The following is a 19283-nucleotide window of genomic DNA, read 5'->3' on the forward strand; positions in this document are numbered from 1 at the left end:
TCTTTTTTCCTTCAGCCGTCCAATGAATTTGTGTCCAATTTGTCCTCCAATCCTCCACAGAGAGTTGCATTCTATGATGCCTCTGGTGATTTGGAAGGCGGCCGAGCTAGGCACAAAAATAGGAGCGCCTGAGGCGAGAGATTCTTCCAAGGTTCTTGGTTGTCAGAAAGATGAACATCACCAAATGGTTCTAAAAGAAGAGATGAAAGGGATTAACATTGTAAGTAGTTGTGAGATTAGACTGTCCAAGTCACTAGGCTCCAGATGAAGCAGGAGGCATAGCAGAGAAAATCCTGTGCTGGAATCGGTAGAATTATAAGCAAGGTTTTAGGGGATTCATCAGAGGAGGGCTAAGTTGAATGGGCACTAATGAGCTGATGACTCAAATCTAGGAATGAATAAGATCATAACAACCAAAGCTCTGTATGAAGGTGGGTGCTCTATCATTGTCACATCTACTAGAGACAGGCACTGGTCCCCAAGATGAGACTGACTGGCTGGCCCCTTACCGAGTGAACAAGTTATCAAATACTTAACTAAAATAAGAACTGTGAACATGCCCAGAAGGATTCTTAGCGCATGCACTTAAATCTGTTACTCTCCCTGTCTTTTATTAAGGCTCTTGTTTGGAGAAGGGATTGAACTAGATGTGGGCATGTCTTAAAAATGCTTACGAATCTCAAGCCTAGTATAACGTAAACACTCAGACAACACTTTATTGTTTACAACATAGTAGGACTCATCCTGTCGTGGGGAGCTATGGCAGTGGCCTTGAAAAGAGTGGGTATTAGTACACAAATGTTCAGAATGTCCCACAGTGCTACGTAGTGCCCAGTTCATGGATGAGCTGCCACTCTGCTGGGACAGGCTTCATCTGTTTATTTCCAATGTATAAATGTTGGGTGTTCTCTTGGCCTTAAAAGGGGTTAGATGTACACAGGGCATTTATATTGTCATGAAATCAGTCTGAGAATGTTGGATGGGGTCATTAATGTATGAAATCAGGGAAATAGCTTTTCCCCCATCCTCTTCATCTCCAAGAATATCTTTCCGAGATATTCTCTATTGTTCTGCCCAGCGCAGTTAGGTCTTACTTAGTTTGCCTTATAAGGCCATTTTAGCATTTCAAGAGCTCTCCCCATAGGAAGCTTTTCCTGCTGTTCTGCCAGAGTTGCCTTCTGCTTAATTTTAGTCCATTATGTCTGTAAAGACAGGGAAGGTTTTGTGGGGCAAAAGGCCCAACCATGGTGGGAAGAATGAGTCATTCCAAGAGCAGTGAGATGGGCTGGGAGGAGAAGGCAGTGAAGGGGCAGGAAGTTGTGGGTGGAATGGGTTATTGAGAACAGCATCAAAACAGTCTGTCTTCTCTCTCTATTACTCCCACTAGGGGGTGCCCAGCATCCCAGAATAATCACTATTATTAGGAAGTTGAGGTTTGATGTGTCATCTCCTAATAGAAGGGCACTGGTTTCTCTCCCGGGGTTTTCTATATCTCTGCCCTGAGTTGAGAAGAGATCTCTTTGTGTGTATGTGTATGTGTGTGTGCGTGTTTGTGTGTATGTGCTCGTGTGTGGGGGGGTTAGAATCAGCAAGTGCACAAACACCTCTTAAGCATTCATTTAAAGATTCTCAATTTATGGAAATCCTTAGGGATACACTGAGTTCTCCAGGACCCAGTTGACTTGATCTTGAAGTCAGTGGCTGGAGTAGTTGAGGGCGAGAAACATCCTCCTCAGCCCAGGAGAAGTGGCGGCTGATGTATTTTAATCACTGGGATTCAAGAAGTTGTAGGGATAAGAAATGAGTGCAGCTGAGGGATCAGCTGGAGGTCAGGGATAGAGGAAAAACTGAGGGTGTGTGAGATGCTGAAGTAGAGTGGTGAACAGGTGTGCGATGGATGTCAGGGAGAGGTGAGGTATCTTGAGGGTTTCCAAACATCCACGCCTTCAGAACGGCCACAGCAAAACTTGCAGTTCTGAATCGTTTTGTGGAAAGAACATGGAACCTGGATCTTGGAAGTCATGAATTGAAATTTCAGTTTAAGCATTCTGTAGCCATGAGACCTGGGGGAACTGGGGTAAGTTATTTCACATCTTTGATCTTCAATTCTGTCATCTTCAGAAGGAGACTAATGATATGAGGGTTTAGTGAGAATTTAAAAAATAATCCATATAATGTACTACATAAATAGAATTTTCTTCCTTTCCCTTTCTCCTACTTGGAAATGGCTGAGAGCAAAGATGCAGTTCTTGCATCCCATGACCACAGAGTTCTAGGACTGCAGCCTTGGGCAAGAGGTTCCACCTTGGCTGCTGGAGTTTTCTGCAATGAAGAACTTCAGTGAGTGTTCAGAGCATGCCTGCAGGACCCTGGCCCTTCTGTTTGGACCAGCGCTCCAAATTTGCAGGCCTTTGGGCCATAATTTAGAACCTATTTCTAAATTTTTGAAGGTCTTCCATCTAGCCCTGAGGCCTTTAGTCTCAGAGAACTAAATTGTCTTACCAAGGGTAGATCATACAGACTGCCAAAGCCTGGCCTGGAATCCAGGTGCAATTTTCATCTGTGTTACCAGTTCCTCTATGGTAACCTGACAGTGACTCACAATTCCTTACAGCACAGTGTTCCAAAGTCTGAGCCACAGACCACCTGTCCTAGTAGCAGCAGGTGGGCTTGATAAAAATGCAGATTCCTGGTTCCCTGCCAGCCCTGTGCAATCAGATTCTGTAAAGTTTAAAAGTAATGATTTACAAATTTCCCAGACCTGGGTTATACTTTTATACAGAAACATAATGCCTGAATCTGACAGAGTGCTTTTTCGTGGAGGAAAGTTAGGACTCTTGGGCAGACTTCTTGTTGCTTTCATACTCTACAGGTGTTCCTGACCCTGGTATTTATACAGCCATCTCTGCCCTACCTACTTCCTTCCTTCCCCTGGAACTTCCTGAAGTGGTTAGGAACAATTGCTGTGAAGGTCACAGGAGACCATTTCTGTGAATGCCAGATGTGCTGGTGCAATTTGAAAAGGTCAATTTGATTGACGCCTGAGCCACAGTGATAACCCAAGGCAGCAGCCCTGTAACTGCTAGCTCTCAACAGTGGTGGCATCGGCAGCCTTGAGCAAAGAGACTGTTTAAACTGATGGAGGGGAAGCTTTAGTTCCTATTTCTGGGGGATCGAGTGGCCCCAGGAGAAAGGCTGATCACTAGTTGCAACTTCCTTTGTATTTACAATAGTGTTTGCTGTTAGTTTAGCTGTGTTTAGACTAAAGGTGGGGGCAACAATTACCCCTTTCTCTAAAGCTGTGAACTCTGACCTCTCGGTCTAGAGTGAGATGGACTCTGGACATGTGGACAGGCTCTACGAGATTCTTCCTGACAAGGGCTGTATGAGCTGACTTTTCAGAAGGAACTTGGTCATGATGGTGGATCACTATTCAGAGAGACACACTCTTTCTCAAAGCAATGACAGGGGCAGCAGGGACTACATTAAGTTTTGACAGGGTCCTGCAGCTGTTGGGGCAAAAGGGTCTGCCTTGGCCTCTGGGGGTCTCTGTACTGCAGAACTGCAGCGGATGTACAGGGATTGCTGGGGGCTGCAGAAGGATTTTGCAATATGCATTCATGTTAGCTTCAGAGTGCCCAAAATGAGCATGAAAATGCTGTCAGAAAGGCAGTTATTGCTACCTGAAGTCCCTGTTGGAGCAAAGTGCAAATTAAATACTGGTAAAAGAAAACAAAGCTGATCACTGTTATATAGCAAATGTCACTGTCCTGTGTACCTATTTGGTCTACGGGCTGACTCCAGGAGGTGGGAGGTGCGACTGCATGGAGCCATGTTCGGCCTCCTACCTTCAAGGCCGGCCGCATCTCTGAATGGGGAGCTGGTGAGAAAGAGCTCTCCTTGATAAAACATCATTTTTGCCCTTCCCAATCTAGTCTTTCCTTTTCTGTTTTCTAGGAACAAGAGGATTTATCTGACTCAACTGGAGATGGCTCCCTTCCCTAATTTATTGTTGCATCCTGAAGCTTCTCCCATGCTGAGCTCAGTGTGAACAAACAGCGCTGGAGGATGTAACCACTGCAGAGGTACAAGTTCACAGAGGCAGAGCTGCCCCTCGACTGGGCCGGAGGCAAAGACAAACCCCAACCTCTTTCTTGTCATTCATTGAATTTTGCTGAACCTGGAAAGGAAATAAATTCCAAAGGCAGGAAGTGACCCAGAGACCATAACAATATGTGAAAAGCTTAACCGGTGCTTCCGCCCCTTTGTTTCAAACTATTCTAATCTGTGTCCCAGGAAGCCTAGCCCATTGCCAGATGGAGATCTGTTTTCAGATGCCTCTTGGCATGTGCCATTCCCGGCTGGTGACATTTGCACATTTCAGAAGGCAAACCTGTCCCAATGTCTTCAAACTTCCAGAGAGGTGTAGCACCAGGAAAGTCCTTGGGTCTCTGGCTGACAGCACCAACCAGCTGATTTGCTTCATCTGCAGCTGAACTGCTGCTGGACTCCAGCCTAGAACACTAGCACACCGGGTCTGTTCTTGAAGATTTGCAGATTCTGAAATCAAAATGCCCTGTGTTGCCAGAAAAGGCTGGCTCCCTTGCCTGCTTCATAATCCCTTCTCACTAGGCTTTCCTAAAGAAACTCGATGAGTCAGGAAGGAAGAAAACATGTCTGAGGGAGATCTGGAGGTGGGCCGTTCTCTCTCATTGCTTCTGAAAATTCCCTTCTGTTTTGCAATGTGGGTAATGTTTAGGGATTTGCTTTTACTTTTTCTCTGTTTCTTCCTCTGTCAGCTCTCACTTTGAAAGACCCTTCATTTACAACTCATGAAATTAGCTCTGCAATTGCAGGAGGTTCTCTGATGGGGAATTAGTCACTTTTGCAAAAAAGTTTAGACTTTACTTTTATCCCCAGGAGCAGGGCAAGAAATTGTTCCCGCCCTGCTCTCAGAAGGAACCAACACTCAACTGCTCTGCTCTGGCTTGGGGGCCTGTACTTTTCCTAGGCTTTTAATTTTTACTACGCATCTTCCATCAGCCTTACTACTGAAGGCTGTATGCCAGCTGACGTCTATGCACAGCAAGGTGGCTTCTGGGACACCTGCTTCAAACAGGTACCCAGCTAACTGCTCCCCACCAAACCCCGCCAGGTAATTGGAAAGGAACTTGGAGTTGAGTGAATAATGTGCCTCTTTCAAAATATTAGGTAGATCAAAGTGTAAAGAATCCAATATATTTGTTGACAACTGGTTTATAGAAAAGCCCTGGCAAGAAAGAAGGGGGCGGTTCAGCATCAGGCTGGTGAAAATGAGGTCATGGGTAGGGTACCACTGTACGGCATTTGGGCATCAGACCTCTGTCCTAGGGTGCGAAGTCACGCTGTGCCACCGTCTAAAATTGTGTTCTGTTTATTATGAAAGAGGTTTTCAAAAAGTGTTTTGATAAGCTTGGATGTATCCCTGGAAAGGGAATATGGTCTCCATTACAAGACAGGAGCTTAATATCAGAGACAGGTTGTATCAATGTATGTAGCTGCTAGTAAATAGTAGATAAAAGAAGCTTCAGAAAGGTCGTGGGAGGAAGTCTTTTGTTGTTGTTAGGAAGGAACAATCTTGCAGGGATGTGAGAGATTTTTCTCTCGCTTTCTCCTTTCCTCCGCCTATGGAAAATCAACCAGGAGAAAGCTAGAAACACAACACAGAGAGAAGTAATTTCTCCAACTGTTGACACCAGTCAAACAAGATAAATAGTTCATATTCTGATGATGATGACAACAGTTATGATGAGGAAATATTGACCCAGAGGAAGAAAACAAAGGCTTTTGATTTCAAGCTGTGCGTAAGCCCCAAAGAACTGTTGTCAGAGTCACTTTTATGATCTAAGGGACTTTTGGCTACAATTATAAGAATTTAGGGTGAGTGAAATAAATATAATTGGTCAGATAAATCAGAATTAGATTAAGACATGATTGAAAATGTTAACCATTAGTGAGAAGTATACCAAATTATACGTATTATCGTGCTGCTTTTAGTCTTGATCTAATTATCTGTCAAAAAGTAGCATAGTTAAGAACTGTATTCTGATTTCAATATAATACAAAGCAAAATATTTTGTTATGCTCTCTTAGGCATATGTTTGAGATGTCTGGCCACTGGAGGTCATCTCGTCTACTATGTTCACTGCAGATAAAGAATGAAAAGAGAATGCACAACCTTGTGATTGCTAGCAGTGAAAGCTCAGAGTTGTGACATAACAGTAAGTGTTATATTCTGCATAACCTTAGGTTTAACAAAGGTTGTTACTAGACACTTAAAGAACATGCTTATATTTTGCACATGAGAAAGTGGAATTAAAAATGGGAAAAGAATAGAGTCATGACTCCCAAACTGTGTCCTAAGCACCCAAGACTTTGCAGCAAACTTAGAGGGGGGCTGTGGCACATTTTAAATATCAAGGAAGTATAGTGGCACTTGACATCTGTTGGATATCAACTGAACTATTAGCTCAAGGTAGTTCATTGTTCCAACATTAGATTGTGCTACATTTCTTTCAAAAATGTCCTGTCTTTGGGAAGCTGAGTTTTCAGCAGTTGTAAAATGCAAGTCCCCAGAGAAAATCAGTGTGGAATAGGAGGTGAAGGCACGTGTGTCCACATGGGTTCCAAGATTTGAGAAGATATTTGGTGCCCAATTGGCATATGCAACCCTTTTTCTTTTTTTTGGACGGAGTCTCACTCTGTTGCCGGGTTGGAGTGCAGTGGGGCAATCTCAGCTCCCTGCAACGTCTGCCTCCGGGGGTCAAGCGATTCTCCTGCCTCAGCCTCCCAAGTAGCTGGCACTACAGGTGCGTGCCACCATGCCCAGCTAATTTTTGTATTTTTAGTAGAGATAGGGTTTCACTATGTTGGCCAGGATGGTCTCAATCTCTTGACCTCGGGCATACACATCCTTTTAAAAGTAACCGAGTATTTAAGAATGAAATAAATTTTTTTCTTTCGATTTATGTGTATTATTTTTTTCAAACAACTAAGTTGTTGGGACCTAACTACTGGATAAATGAAATGTTGGGTAAGTATTTCCTTTTGCCTAGGGACTCTGTGAAAAAATTACAGGGATACTAAAATGCTGTGACATGAGACAGTTTGGGAACTCTGAATTAGAGCAATACAAAGGTAGATTTTAATGGTTCAGGCTCGTTGGTCAGAATTAAAAAGTGGTTAGATCCTCCTCTTCCCACACCAGCCAGGACACTGCTCCCAGAATTTTTCCCTGTTCCCATGTGAAATAAGCAATCTTAGTGTGAATTTTTAAATTAATACAACCATTTGGTAGACTATTAAAAGTTATATGACACAAAGCTTCTCAAAATATCTCCAATGTAGAACTTTTTTTTTTTTTAATTTTTTAATCTGTCATGGACTAGATGATGGTTAATTTGATGCACCAACTTATCTGGACTACAGTGCCCAGATATTTGGTCAAATATTATTCCGAATATTTCTGTGAGGGTGGTTTTTGGATGAGATTCATGTTTAAATCAGTAGACTTTGAGTAAAGCTGATTATGATTCATATTGTGGATGGGCCTCATCTAATCAGTTGAAGGGCTTAAGAGAACAGAGACTGACCTCCTCTGAGCAAGAAGGAATTCTGTCAGTAGTCTGCCTTTGGACTCTGCATCTCTTCCCTGAATCTCCAGCCTGCTGGTCTACCCCATCCTATTTCTTTGGATTTTGGTTCCACAATTACATGAGCCAATTCCTTAAAATAAATCCCTATCTATACATATACACACACACATATCCTGTTGGCTCTGTTTCTCTGGAGAATCCTAATACAGACTGATGCTTTTAAAAAATGTGATAAAAATGAACTTCTAGGAAAAGAATCATATGCTTAAATATTTTAGAAATGTCAAATTGTTATAAAAGTTTCTAAATGCTTGCTTCCATTTTCTATATTTAGCTTTAGCTTGTCTATGATTGGTAATAAAGGGTTTGTGGAACACACTTTGAGTAGCACTGATCTCATAAAAATGGAAATATATGCATATACCTATCTATATTTATATCTATGTACATACATTTATTTACTTTTAACTTGAAACTAATTCTAAATTGATAGAAAAGTTGCAAAACTAGTACAGAGTATTCCCATATCTCACTTTCCTCAAGTTCCCCAGTTTTAATATCTGTATAACTATAGTATAATTTCCCAACTAAGAAACTTAACATTAGTATAATATTATTAACTAAACAAAAATCCTGCATTAATCTGTTCTCACATTGCTATAAAGAACTACCTGAGACTATGTATAAAGAAAAGAGGTTTAATTGACTCACAGTTCTGCAGGCTGTATAGGAAGCATGGCTGGCAAGGCCTCAGGAAACTTACAATCATGTCAGAAGGGAAAGGGGAAGCAGGCACGTCTTACATGACTGGAGAAGGGGGGAAGAAAGAGTGAAGGGGGAGGTGCTACACACTTTTAAACAACCAGATCTTGTGAGAACTCACTCACTATTATGAGAATGGCAAGGGGGAAGTCTGTCTCCATGATCTAATCACCCTTCCACAAGGTTCCTCCTCCAACATCGGGATGACAATTCAGCATGAGATTTGGGTGAGGACTCAAATCCAAACCATATCATTCCATCCCTGTCACTCCCAAATCTCATGTCTTTCTCACATTTCAAAACACAATCATCCCTTCTCAACAGTCCCCCCAAATCTTAACTAATTTCAGCATTAAGTCAAAAGTCCACAGCCCAAAGTCTCATCTGAGACAAGGCAAGTCCTTTTTGTCCATGAGCTTGTAAAATAAAAAAATAAGTTAGTTACTTCCAAGATACAATGGGGGTATAGGCATTGAGTAAACACACCCATTCCAAAAGAACTCAGCCAAAACAAAGGGGCTACAGGCCCCATGCAAGTCCAAAACCCAGCAGGGCAGTTATTAAATCTTAAAACTCCAAAATGATCTCCTTTGACTCCATGTCTCATATCCATGCCACACTGATACAAGGGGTTAGCTCCCAAGGGTGAGCTCCCAAGGCCTTGGGCAGCTCCGCCCCTGTGGCTCTGCAGGATACAACCCCTTTGTCTGCTTTCATGGGTTGTCATTGAGTGCTTGTGGGTTTTCCAGGCACATGGTGCAAGCTGTTGGTAGATCTACCATTCTGGGATCTGGAGGACAATGATCTTCTTTTCACAGCTCCAGTAGGCAGTTCCCCAGTGGGCACTCTGTGTCAGGGCTCCAACCCTATATTTCCCCCCTTACTGCTCTAGTAGAGATTCTTCATGAGGGTTCTGCCCCTGTAACAGACCTCTGCCTGGACATCCAGGTGTTTCCATACATCCTCTGAAATCTAGGCAGAGGCTTCCAAGCCTCAACTCTCACCCTCTGTGCACCCGCAGGTTTAATACCACATGAAAGCCGCCTAGGCTTATGGCTTGTACCTTCTGGAGCAGTGGTCGGAGACATATCTGGGGCCCTTTTAGCCATGGCTGGAGCTGGAGTGGCTGGGACACATGGAGCAGTGTCCCAAGGTTGCTCAGGGTTTGAGCTGGCTTGAATTCCTACCAAGAAAAAGTGGGTTTTTCTTTTCCACCACGTGGCTGGGCTGCAAATTTTCCAAACTTTTATGCTCTGCTTCCCTTTTAAATATAAATTCCACCAACTTCTTCGCTAATGTGTAACAAAAGTGTCCTTTGCTCCAATTCCCAATAGGTTCCTCATCTGCAGCTGAGACGACCTCAGCCAGGACTTTATTGTTCATATCACTATCAGCATTTTGGTCACAACAATTCAACAAGTCTCTAGGAAGTTCCAAACTTTCCCTCTTCTTCCAGTCTTCATCTGAGCCCTCCAAACTGTTCCAACCTCTGCCCATTACCCAGTTCCAAAATCACTTCCACATTTTCAGGGATCTTTATAGTAATATCCCACTCTTGGTACCATTTTTCTGTATTAGTCCATTCTTGCGTTGCTATAAAGAACTACCTGAGACTGGGTAAAGAAGCTTAATTGACTCACAGTTCTGCAGGGTGTATAGGAAGCATGGCTGTTGATGCCTTGAGAAACCTTCAATCATGGCAGAAGGTGAAGGGGAAGGAGGCACATCTTACATGGCTGGAGAAGGAGGAAGAGAGAACAAAATGGGGAATGCTACAAACTTTTAAACAACCAGATCTTGTGAGCACTCATTCACTATCATAAGAACAGCAAGGGGGAAGTCTGCCTCCATTGATCCAGTTACCTCCCACCAAGCCCCTCTTCCAACACTGGGGATTACAATCCAATGTGAGATTTGGGTGAGGACATAAATCCAAATCAGATCAGGCCATATTCAGATTTCACCAGATATGTCTTAAATAGTGAAATCACAGCTCTAGGATGTGCAAATTTGGTAGGCACTGGGCTAGAAGATTGTTGCAGAATGAGTTGAACCACTGGTTTGTTTTATTTGTAGATCAGTTAGCTGAGAACTAGAAATGTTTGTCAGTAATTGTGAACTGTTCTGTAGAAGAAAATATAAATCATCAACCTTAATTAAAAACATCTCACACATATTGACTGAGCCGATACCATAGCTACTAAACATGCCTGTTATTACTGCCAGAAATAACAAATTATTTTGTATCTGGACACATTACTCCCTTAATGACAGACTGTATAGAAAAGTGATGCTTGGACATGTATCTGAAATATCATGCATTTTTGGCCAAGTCATTCTTTCTCATCTCTTCTGTGCAGTTTGAGCTTCCACAGGTTGAACCCAGCTGTGGCTTTTTGGGCCCTTTCTGTAATGACTATGCAGATTTCTAACATGTACCTATAACACTTTATTGCTATAACTGGTGTGGGTGCCTGCTAAACTATGAGGAACTCATGGGCCTGGCTCTGTCTTATTTGCCCTGGTATCGCAGTGCCTGGCATAATGCCTTAGGCATAGCAGGCAGGAGCACATGCTCAATGAAGAAATGAATGAATACATTTAACATATGGTAAGTTCACATTTTTTTTTTTCCTACTTGATCTCATTGGGAAAAGAGCCTATAACTTAAAATTATTCCAGTGAATAAAACAATGTTGGGTGTATATTAAAGAGGAAAAGTTTTCAAGGGCTTTGTGTTTGAGAAACAGGCTTTGAATGCCAGGTGTGACTTAACAGCTGAATGAAGACTATCACTTTTACAAATAGCATACATGTATGGGTGCTGACTCACTTTATTCAGTAGACACAACGTACTCCTTAGGTAATTTGATCCATCTCAGTAAAATCTGCTTTCTACCCAGACTGAAGGGTTGTGGTTAGTTCTCATTATTATTCATCATTGCTGTAGTTTGTGTTTTCAAAGTACTGTGTTCCCCATTTTAAATGAGCTAGGCAGATGATAGGTAATGAAAGGAGGTTTTAGCCAGTCTCACATGTAACTGGTGTTCAATCAATTTTTGATGACTGCTTAATCACTGAGGTTAATTGGGGACAGGCTGGTGTAAACTCATGGGAAGAAAGGCTGTCCGACTTTTCCATGGATGGAGGAAGTGTGGGAGTGGAGAGAGGAGAAGCTGGGAAAGACTATGAAGGTGGGAGAGGGAAGAAGTAGGAATTCCTTCTGATGGGAGTAGAGGAGGCTTCTGAGTCTCTGACCCACTTCGGCAATCTTCAGGGCCCTCTGGGGTTACATTCACATCATGTTCATTTGCGCTGTGAAGGAGTAGATTCTTTGGGGTTGGAGCTACTAATTCCTAAGAACAAGTTGTTTAGGGACTACTTTTATAAGTTTTATGGTCAATTTTTTAGCATTCTACTAATGCTTTTCATATCACTGATTCTAAACCTGGAAAAAAAAAAACCATGCCAAAACAAATTTATAGGAATTCAGAACATCAAAGCTGAATAATGATTTATTCTCATAGGAGGTATTGCAATTAGGGACAAGAAAACTGTTGATCCTAAGGGTTCCTAGTGGCAGGACAGACTGAATGTACAGTTGAGACATGGAGAGAAGAATAATTTAACTTTTCTTCCTCGGAAAATCTATCTCCTCCTTGAAGCCCTGCTCAGTGGCTTGCTCTGGCCCTGTCAACTGAGAAATGAGAAATGTTTTGAGTGTGGGGATTGGGAGTGAGTGTTGTCAGCTTAAAAGAGAATAATGTATTAGGTTTGTGTTAAGTGCTCCGTAAACCCTTTCCACCCCCTTTTACAAATTGTCAGATGATATTTGTATATTTTGGTATTATTGGGCAATGACCACAAATATTTGTCTGGAACACAACTTGGAGAGAAGAAAAGTTGCAAAGATAAAAATATAAGCCCTTGCCAGCCATTGGGTTGGCTGGGGAAGTGTGGAAAGGCTCAGGGAAATGTCGTGCCGTACACTCTAATTCCTACTTCATCATGGGCCTGGCAGGCCCGGCTTGCCTGGGGACATACCTGAAAGGCAGTGGAGAGGTAAATTCAGCAGCCTGGAGCTCCCAGCAGAGCGGCAAAGCAGATTTCTCTCCTCCAGGGTAGAGGCTTAAATCTAGTTGCTATAGAGTGTTTTGAGGATTAAATGGGCTAATGTCTGCAAAAGCAACCTACACAGAGCCTGGCACCCAGAATATGCTCAAACAAAGTAGATTTTCTTCCTTGCTGTGACTTCACAAGGGATTGTGGGTGTCTCAGGACACTGTGTCTCAGAGAATGGCTTTTTGCCATGTGGGCATTCTACCTTTTGGAAGACACTGGAAACTTGGACCAAAACCAACTCTAAGTTCTTCCATTCCGGTTGAGATGAGCCCCAGCTAGAGATGCACCTCACAGAATGAGGAAACTGCATCTGCAGAATAGAATGGTGTGGGGAAGTAATTTTGTGTCCTTGAATAAGGAAACATGGTTCATATCATTTCCTCAGAGAGTGGCTGGTCTGGATGTCAACTCGGAAGAGGCCTATGGGGATGCTGCAATTTCTCTTTTGAGCAGAGACCTTATCTCTCAGATATCCAAGCTAGGATTTCTTTAGTGATACCTTACCAACTTCTCACAAATACTTCACTCGGAACCCTCAACCCGGGAGCACCACGGAGCCTTTGACCCCAGCTGCTTCACTCTCCATCAGTATTTGCATAATGTCAACAGAGTTCTCACCATTTGTGACCGCCTTGTGACCAGGCAATTCTACCTGCCTCATGTCCCTGGCCAAAAGGCTAGTCCCCTTTGTCATCTATTCTTTTTCAGTTCCTTGCCCATCTACTGCACTCTCACTCTCTCATTATGTTTTCTTATTTAATCTCTCCTCAACTGGATTCTGTTTGCCAGATTTAAAGTATACACAAGGCTCCCACTGCGGGTGGGGTGGGGGAGTGGAGATAACTCTATCCCAACCCTACCTTCCCCTCAAGCTTTCGTATTCTCTTCTCCCCTTTACAGAGACTTCTAGAGAGAACATCTATACTTGTTGACTCTTTTTACTTCCTGCTCACTCCTTAGGTCACTGCCAGGCTGGCTCCTACCTCATCAGCTCGACAAACAGCTTGTGCCAGGGTCACTCACCTTCCTTCACATCTCGGTAGTGGTCAACACTATTGACTGTCCCTCCTCCTCGAAACACTGTCTTTTTCTGTCTTCAGTGATGTGAGGCTCTTCTGGTTACCTTCATCTTCTCTGACTGCTCATTTTCTATCTCTCTTGCGGTCTTACCCTGTGCTTCCTGGGTCAATACATATTAAAATACTCAAGGCCCAGTCCTAGATAGTCTTGTCTTTTTGTGTTTGTTTGTTCTGATACGGAGTCTGGGTCTGTCACCCAGGCTGCAGTGCAGGCTCACTGCAATCTCTGCCTCCTGGGTTCAAGCGATTCTTCTGCCTCAGCCTTACTGAGTAGCTGGAATTACAGGTGCATGCCACCACACCTAGCTAATTTTTATATTTTTAGTAGAGACGGGGTTTCACCATGTTGGCTAGGCTGTTCTCAAACTCCTGACCTCAAGTGATCTGCCTGCCTCGGCCTCCCAAAGTGTTGGGATTATAGGCGTGAGCCACTGCACTTGGCCGTCTTCTCTTCTTATTCTATACTTCATTCGTGGCAAAATGTTTCTCTAGCCCAGGTCTCTTCTTTGAGCTTTAGATTCGTGTATCCAATTTCCTACCTAAAACTTTCATTTGGAAGTTTCACATGCATCTAAAACACAACATAGCCAAAACCAAACTCTTGATTTTTCCCAAATCTTTTGCTGTTCCCTATGTCACTGAAGGGTGTCACCAGCATTGTTAAGCAGGCCAGAACTTGGAGTCACCATGACTTTTCCCTCTGCCTTACCCTTCACATTCAATTTTGCCTCCTAAACCTCTTTGTATCTGTACTTTTTTCCCTACTTCCTCTCCCACTATCCTAGTCTAAGCTACCTTCACCTCTTCCTGGATAACCCTAAAAGCCTCTTTATTGGTCTGTCTGCCGCCATTTTGACTTCCACCTCCCACAGTGTATTCTGAGTGAGTTCTTCATCTGACTTTCATGTCTTCCCTGAGATGTTTAAAATGTTTGCGTGCCTTCCCATTATTTTATGATGCAACATTTCTTAACATGACCATAGGCCCTGTGCCTAGCCAGCTTTGTATCAAATCATGCTCTGCTTTGCTCTCTTTACTCCAACCACTGTGGCCTTCTTTCAGTTCTTTCTGCCTGCCACGCTTCCTCTCACCAATTGCTCTTTGCCCAGAATGCACTTACTTCTGTAAGTTTCACCCTTTCTTCAAATCTTGGCTCAGTTATGGCTTCCTCAGGGCTGTCTTCCTTGACCTCTCTGACCAAGGCAAATCTCTACCATAAGGCCCTGGGTACTTCTTCAGGTGCTGATCACAACTGTCATTTTATGTTTCTTGGTGTCATTTTTTGGTTGAAATATATTGTCCACTGAGTATAGACTCCATTAGGGCAGGAACTGTGCCTGGTTTCCAGGGCTTAGAACCAGCACAGTGCCCAGTGCATAGTAGGTGCTCAGTAAATGCATTTGTTGAATGGATGAACAAATAAATACATCAGTAAATACAGACTTTTGTTTTCTGTCATTCCTTTGGCTCCTTCTTCACCGTACCCTTTGTCCAGGCATCGGGACTTCAAATCATGGATTTCATTTATATGTCCAGTGCCACCACTGGACCTGCTTCCTATTATGGGTAATGAAATGTATGAGATGCTGAGAAGCTTTTGGACACTTCCTTTGTAATATATTTTGCTCTCCTGAAATAATTTTGTTATCATCAGCGTTCTATTCAAGAGTACAGGATTAGGTACTAAGACAGTACCACCTGAGGAAGGGTGTTCCTTGACTCAGAACAACAAGATAATGAAATTGGAGGGAACTTTTGGTAATCATTTAGTCTAATTTCTCAAGCAAGGAAGAGATTCTTTATGTACCACTTCTGAGAGATGATAATAGTTAATGTTTATTGAGCATAGGCCAGTTATTGTCTTAAGGATATTGATACAGATGAATCCATTTAATCCTTAGTGACCATATGGACAAATACAGTTACTATCATGCCCTTTTTATAGCTGACGAAATAGTGGAATGCCTCATCTAAGGCCATGCCTTGTCTAAGTCAGAAGCATAGCCAAGGTGCAAGCCCAGGCAGTTTGACAGAGCCAGAGATTTTCACTGCTATGCTATGCTATGCTATGCTATGCTATGCTATGCTATGCTATGCTATGCTATGCTATGCTACTTCTGTAGTTAGCCAACGTTTATGTAAACACTTCCAGGGATGGAAACCCACTCGATGGTGAGCTGAGTACTTAGGCTAAAATTGTCTCCTATAACTTCAAGTCATTTTCCCTAGTTTCAGCCTCTAAAACTATATAAAATAGCCTGCTCCAATGTCCATAGGACAGTTATTAAAATAGGACAGTTATTAAAATACTTTCAAATTCTAAGAGTAGTTTTTCTGTTCATAAAAATAACATATGTTCATTGTAGAAAATTTGGAAAATCCAGAAAAGTATAAAGAAGATAAGAATCCTTGATAAACTGGGAGAAAATAAGTATTAATTGCCAAGAGTCTATTAGCTTTTTGCTATAATTTTTAACATTCATATTTCATTAATGGCCCATATAAAATCTGTGGCTAACCAAAACACCTAGTTCTCTGTCCGATGACCTTCCATCAAGCCAGATTTTGTCTCTATATAAAATTCTCTCTTTCTTTTTTTTTTTTTTTTGAGACAGAGTCTTACAAATCATGGATTTGGTTTATACATCCTGATACAAAGACAGAGTCTTACAATCTTACAGGCTGGAGTGCAGTGGTGCAATCTTGGCTCACTGTAACCTTCATCCCCCAGGTTCAAGCAATTCTCCTGCCTCCTGAGTAGCTGGGACTACAGGCGTGTACCACTATGCCTGGCTAATTTTTTATATTTTTAGTAGAGATGGGGTTTTGCCATGTTGGCCAGGCTGGTCTCAAACTCTTCGCCTCAAGTGATCTGCCTGCCTCAGCCTCCCTGCTGGATTTACAGGTGTGCACCACTGTGACCAACCATCAAATTCTTAATATAAAATTTTACACTTATCCCTTTTAAACAATACTTGTTTGTTTTGATTCTTCTGTCTTACTGAAACCTTTTCTAATCCAGATTCTGCTATCTAACATTAGCCTTCCAGCTTCCAAGATACTATGTGATCTTGATAACAGGGCTTTTCAAACTTTTATCCCAGGCATTGCTAAAATGCTGAGCCCTGTGACACATATTAGGAACCTCCCTGTAGGTTCACATGGGTCTATTCATCAGCCATTAATTTGGCTGCTGAAGAAAATACAAATCTGTGTAACTGCATTTTCACGGAGCACATATATATTTTTTCACCTTTCTGTGATGATTTCATGACTTAATGAAATATGTCACTAAAACTGGGTATGTTTCGTCTATGGAATTTCTCAACTTTACTGGTATAGTAAGTCTTTTTTAAAAATAGGGTACCATTTTCTTAGTGAGCCTGGGCTGACTCTGAATAATCACTTCTTAATTTCTAAGTATTCACAAATCATCATCTAAATATTAATACTTCATTCTAGAACTTTCCTGGAAATCATGCTAATCTGTTACTTCAGACTCTTCACTGCAGTTGAAATAGCTATGTGCAGACATACTGGCCCTGACTCACATTTAATGGGGCTGAAGAAATGATCCCGTGGGTATATATTGTCTTATTCTTTCTCCTTCAAGAGATCAGCTTCCTGTCAACATACAGGAAACTGGAAAGCTGCAGTCTAATAATATAGCCACTGACAGGAAGATTGTTGTTTAGATTGCCTTTCCAGATTTCTCAATTGAATAATGCTGGTGAAGGATGACTGCTTATTTTATTTATGACTTTGGATCAACTACAAGGATATCTGACTTTACATAGTAGATGTGCTGCTTCAATGTTGCATATAAATTACTTTTTTTGTAAGTCAAATTCAACCTAAAATATACTGCTCTGGGAGTTTACTTTTAAGGCCATCTTGTGGTGAGACATTTTATAAAGTGAAGAATTTAGTGATTTATTTGTTTGCTTGGATTTTTAAGATCAAGGTTGCTTAAAGCAAGGTGAAATTATACTATTTCTTTATTTTTCGAAAAAGTAGCCTAGTATTATCTTTTGTGAATGTCACCCTTAGCAAACAGGACTGGGAAGATCTTGGCCAGGCTCCTGCAAATGAGTAAAAACCAGAGCCTCCACCCTAAGCCACATTCTCACCTCGCAATTCTCTGATGCACTCCTGCCGATGAAAGACTGCTTTTTTGATTTCCCTAATTGATTTTTTTTTCATTTTTCAACGTCCTCAATCAATAACTGAAAAAGAATTCTATTTACTCATCTTCTCTGAGAGTCCTCCTGTCACTCAGCTGTCAGAGGCAGGGCTGGTGGCTCATTGATGAGGCTTCAGTTACACTTTATGTGTTCTTCCCTTCCTTGGATTGGAGCTATGTGAAGGCTGGAACCTCAGCTTGTTCACCTCTGTATCTCCATTAAACTAGCCCGAGCCTTCTGTGAAATGGGTTCTCTCTACATATTCATAGACTCAAAGCTGACTCCCAAACTTGAGCTGGAACCAACTGCAGGTGATATGATGGGCTCACTCCAACTCTACCAAGGGGACTGCAAAAGTGTGGAGTGTGTCTTAGTCTGTTGGTGCTGCTGTAACAAAATACCATAGACTGGGTGGCTTATAAACAACAGAAACTTACCTCTCACAGTTTTGGAGGCTGGGAAGTCCAAGCTCTTCCTTGGTGCCAGCAGAGTTGGTGTCTGGTGAGGGCTCACCTTTGGTTCATAGATGGTGCTGTTTGCCGTGTCCTCACATGGTGGAAGGGGGATGGCAGCTCTCTCAGGCCTCATTTCTTTTTTTTGTTTGTTTGTTTTTTTGAGACGGAGTCTTACTCTGTCACCAGGCAGGAGTGCAGTGGCACGATCTTGGCTCACTGCAACCTCCGCCTCCCGGGTTCAGTCGATTCTCCTGCCTCTGCCTCCCGAGTAGCTGGGATTATAGGTGCACACCACCATGCCCGACAAATTTTTTTGTATTTTTAGTAGAGACAGGGTTCCACCATGTTAGTTAGGATGGTCTTGATTTCTTGACCTCATGATCCGCCTGCCTCAGCCTCCCAAAATGCTGTGATTACAGGCATGAGCCACCGTGCCCAGCCTCAGGCCTTATTTCTAAGGAGACTATTTCCATTCATAAAGGCTCTGCCCTCATGATCTAATTACCATGAAAAGGCCTCACCTCCAAATACTATCACATTGGTGATTACATCTTGACATATGAATTTTAGGGGGACACAAACATTCAGATCATAGCAGATTGGTTTTCTGGTTCCTAAGATTCCCCTCACCCCAGAACTTCTGCAACATTCTTTGAGGATCACTGGCCCTTAACAAAGATTTCTTTCTTGAGCTATTTGTGTGTGTGTGTGTGTGTGTGTGTGTGTGTGTGTGCTGTGTATTTTGTTTATATATATAGATAGCCTTCCTAAGTTTCATGTTTAATAAGTCTCCAGGTGCAGTACTGAACATTAACTCTAACTTCAATCCCTCACCCTAATCCTAACCCCTAACTCTAATCCTGACCCTGATCCTAACCCTAACTCTGAAATCCCAGAGTCTAGGAAAGTTTCCCTATTCATATTCAACCTTCAATAAATGTCTGCTTTTCATTATGAATATTACCATGATCCTGACATAATTAAGATAACCAGAAACTAAGGCAGACACATATTTTGTGTATGTTGTGTTGTGCAATGAGAATTATA

At 42.3% G+C, this 19283-nt stretch overlaps 1 long non-coding RNA gene across 1 annotated transcript in view; it reads left to right on the plus strand.

Moving 5' to 3' along the window:
* The window catches only part of LOC119627219 (uncharacterized), a 165892-nt gene that overhangs the window by 22954 nt on the left and 123655 nt on the right, over nucleotides 1–19283 (plus strand). Inside the window, exons 2-3 of the long non-coding RNA XR_012095268.1 lie at nucleotides 3958–4085; nucleotides 6133–6260. This is a non-coding gene — a long non-coding RNA (uncharacterized lncRNA). The remainder of the gene's footprint in view (nucleotides 1–3957; nucleotides 4086–6132; nucleotides 6261–19283) is intronic.

Source organism: Chlorocebus sabaeus, chromosome 14 (genome assembly GCF_047675955.1).
Source record: "Chlorocebus sabaeus isolate Y175 chromosome 14, mChlSab1.0.hap1, whole genome shotgun sequence".
NCBI lineage: Eukaryota > Metazoa > Chordata > Mammalia > Primates > Cercopithecidae > Chlorocebus > Chlorocebus sabaeus.